This window comes from Alexandromys fortis, unplaced genomic scaffold, assembly GCF_014885135.2.
Source record: "Alexandromys fortis isolate MF-2015 unplaced genomic scaffold, M_Fortis_MF-2015_v1.1 scaffold_103, whole genome shotgun sequence".
NCBI classification, from domain to species: Eukaryota; Metazoa; Chordata; class Mammalia; order Rodentia; family Cricetidae; genus Alexandromys; species Alexandromys fortis.
Genome location: NW_026067978.1, coordinates 684,235 through 688,203, shown reverse-complemented (window position 1 = coordinate 688,203; position 3,969 = coordinate 684,235). Strand labels below are relative to the sequence as shown.

The 3,969-nt window shown below is 42.6% G+C and overlaps 2 non-coding genes across 2 annotated transcripts; both read right to left on the bottom strand.

Annotated features, from left to right (window-relative positions):
• LOC126510992 (small nucleolar RNA SNORA70) lies at positions 1 to 129 on the bottom strand. Its single transcript, XR_007594567.1, has one exon. It is a non-coding gene; the product is annotated as a small nucleolar RNA SNORA70 (small nucleolar RNA).
• A 287-nt stretch (positions 130 to 416) lies between these two features.
• On the bottom strand, positions 417 to 524 carry LOC126510997 (U6 spliceosomal RNA). The gene has a single exon (XR_007594571.1). It is a non-coding gene; the product is annotated as a U6 spliceosomal RNA (small nuclear RNA).
• Positions 525 to 3,969: the final 3,445 nt, after the last annotated feature.

The window sequence follows — 3,969 nt, the reverse complement described above, 5'->3', positions numbered from 1 at the left end:
CTCTATCTCAAAGGCCCCTCGGGGCAACCCAAACAAGGTCCAGGCGGAACACTCCCAAGCAGGCTGCTGCTCGCAACCGTTGCACACAGGGCTCCATGAGAAGAACCTAGTCGGCCCAGTGGGCTGCAGAGGGAGTGTATTTTTATGTCCCATGAGCCATTAGACGTACACACCTGTTCCTATTTTGTTTGTTATTCCATATATATCTTTTGCACCATCTGGTTCATTGTCTTTTTTATTATTCAAAACATCTATTTACTCACTGGAAATGATCAAAGTAGGAAAAGCAGTAATGCATCTTTTTCTTACATGATCTTCTTAAGTTCCAGTACATCAACGAACAAAGTAGGCTTAACATGTCACTTAATATAGTTCAGCATTATCAGCTTTGAAAGAAGCATCCTTAGTAACAAGTCAAAAATATGGAACACTTCACAAATTTGCATGCCACCCTTGCACAGGGGCCATGCTAATCATCTCCGTAATTGTTCCAATTTTAGCAAGTGTGCTGCCCAAGCCAACACATGGTTTCTTCTTCTTTCTTCTTCCTTTTTTTCTTCTTCTTCTTCTTCTTCTTCTTCTTCTTTTTCTTTTTCAAAACAGGGTTCCTCCTCCTCCTCCTCCTCCTCCTCCTCCTCCTCCTCCTCCTCCTTCTCCTCCTCCTCCTCCTCCTTCTTCTTGAGGGTTTCTTTGTGTAGCCTTGACTGTCCTAGAACTTGCTCTGTAGATCAGACTGGCCTCAAATTCACAGAGATCCACCTGCCTCTCAAGTCCTGGGATTAAAGGCATAGACCATCACCACCCAGCTGGTTTTGTCTTATTTATACTTGAAAATTTAATATGCAAACATCCTTTTAATCACAACACTCACGAGGTGGAGGCAGATGGATCTCTGTGAGTTCAAGGCAGCCTGATCTACACATGAAGTTCTAAGCCAGAAAGGGGTTTCTAGTAAGATCCTGTCTCAAAAACAAAACATAATAACTCCTACTTCCTTTACTTACTTAAGTTTAATTTTTATTTTAAGACAGGGTCTTATATAGCCCAAGTTATCCCTAACACACTGTATAGTCAAGGATGATCTTGAACTTTTGATCCTGGTACCTCTGCCTCCCAAGAGCTGGGGGTTCAGATAAGTACCACCACATTTGATTATGTAGTCTTCCACTGAATTTTAGGCTTCACCAACCATGTGTTTTGTGTTTTTGTTTTTTGTGTTTCTTTTTTCCTTTTCCTACTCCTTCTCTTTTTCATCTTCCTCTTTCTCCCAAGATTATCTCCTGAAATAGTCTCACCAGCTCTTTAGGTTGCAAGCATGAAAACGCTGAGCTGATTCTAGGAGACACATTAGAAGCTCATCTTGCTCTCTCAGTCAAACTGTTTACTGTTGGTTTTGCCATTTGGTGGCATTTTGCACATAGGCTTCTTCAGAATACAAAGTTTTGAACTTTCTGGGTCTGGGTTACCTTACTAAGGATGGTTTTTTCCTAGTTTTATTCATTTGCCTGAGAATTTCATGATACCATTGTTTTTAACAGCTGAGTTCTACTCCATTGTGTAAATGTACCACATTTTCTTTATCCATTCTTCAGTTGAGGGACATCTAGGTTGTTTCCCAGGTTCTGGCTATTATGAAAAAAGTTGCTATGAACAGTTTAGCAAATGTCCCTGTGATATGATTGAGCATCCTTTGGCTATATGCCCAAGAATGGTATAGCTGGGTCTTGAGGTAGATCAGTTCCTAAATTTTTTGAGAGACCACATATTGATTTCCAAAGTGGTGTACAAGTTTGCACTCCCTCCAGCAATGGAGGAGTGTTCCCTTGCTCCACGTCCTTTCCAGCATGAGCTGTCACTTGTATTTTGAACTAAATATGACTAGAGAAAAAAAAGTCAATGTAATGATGCTTAATGAAATTCTGCTATTATTATTATTGTTATAAATCCTCCTGCCTCAGCTTCTCAAGTGTTAGCATTACAGAAAAGGGTTTTTTTTTTTAAGTTTTAAGACAAGGTCTCACTATGTAGCCCTGGATGACCTGGAACTCACTATGTAGATCAGGCTGAGCCTACACTCATAAAGATCCCCCTACTGCCGCCTCCTGAGTGCAGGGAATTAAACACTTGCTTTTGTATATAGCTGTCACACTTGACAGTACACTGACCTTGTGGAACCCTTGGCCCACACTTTCCTTTGAGTGTTTTGTGGGTGTTGACCTGCTGTTCCGGGCAGACATAGGTGCTGGCTGATGAGTCCCTTTTTCTCTACCTGGATGAAATTTTTTGTTGAAGAGGTTATGTAAAACTCTCCTAATGTTTAAACTCCCAGGTCCTTGAATAACCAAAGCCAGGGAACTGAAATGGCAAGCCCAGAGGGTTGCAACCCCAAACCATAAGACTCGGGGGCTTATTGCTGCTCCAGGCTTCAGCAGCTAGAAACTGTTCAGGTTGAAGGCTTACTTCTTACACCCATATGCACATAAATAAAATAGTTTAAAGGTGGAAGACATGGAGATGGCTCCGTGGTTAAGCACTTGCTGTTTTTTCAGAAGACCTAAGTTCAGTTCCAGCACCCAAGCCGGTGCACTTGCAACCACCTTTAACTTCAGCTCCACGGTATCTGATGCGCTCTTCTGGCCTCTAAGGACATCTGAACATATATGGCATAAACACACATGCACATATACACACATACATGTAAATATGTATTAAATTTGTTTAAAGTTAAAAAATAATAAGCAGGGTGGTGACATATGCCTTTAATCCCAGCATTCATGAGGAAAAGGCGCATGGATCGCTATGAGTTCAAGGGCAGCATGGTCTACATAGTAAATTCCAGGTCAGTCAGCTACATAGTGAGACCCTGGAGAGATGGCTCCATGGCTAATAGCATTGACTACTCTTCTAGAGGACCCAGACTCAATTCCCAGCACCCACACGCATTTAACAATTGTCTATAACTCCAAGATCCAACACCCTCACACAGACATACAGACGTGCAAAATACCAGCATACATAAAATAATAATAAATAATTTTAAAAAGAGAGAAAAGCCTTTTAATGGGCTTAATGTCACAACACCAGGGGGCAGCACAGAAGGGGATCTCTTGGCTAACTCAAAAGTATATTGAACAGCCTACTTACACTGCCAGAGAGGGGGTAGGTAAGTGTTCGCAGTGTGGCACAATCCTTCATGCAAATGAAAGACTGTATTTGCACCAATCACACTACAGTCAATTCAGATGAAAAGACCATGTCTGTACCAATCACAAGCCTTCTTCTAGGCCCTCTAGCCTGGGTAAAAACAACTGAGAGAGAATTCACCAAGGCTTGCTGTGGCAAAGAATCTGGCGCAAGCTCTCTGAAACAGAAGTACCTGGAGCAGTGCCTTTTGGAGCTGGAGTAGTACTTTGGCAGCAAGCAGCTGTGGTCGCAGTGTAGCTTTCTCAAGACACCCGTGAAGTGTTCAAAGCAGCCTGCTGGCATGAAGCTGTCCAGCTGGTGCCAAATAGGGGCTGCTTGGCTAGTGAGCCTGTGCTCAAGGGCAGAAGGGAAGCTTCTTACAACTGTCAATTAGAGAGTCAAATTGCCCTAGCCACAAGCTAACAATGAAGGTCTATCATTACCATTAACTGTGCCTTATTTAACTGTGTGTAGCAGTCCTACTAAGGCCCAGCTCCTGCCTTGTTGTGGTGCCCCAGGGAGAAATGGGCCCCTCTGATCTGCCAGAGTCAGGGAAGACCACCCTCTTTTGTCTGTAAAGAACTTTTTATAGGTTTGTTTTCTTGTCCTTATGGTCAAAATACTCATCAGAACCAACTTGGGAAGAATGGTTTGTTTTGGCTCTTGGTTGCATGAGCCATGGATTGTCCATTATGGCAGGGATAGCCAAGCATAACACATGGGTTCTTGACAGTGGTAGCTTGTGGTAGAAACAACTTTTCACATCTTGACCAAACCAGAAGCCAA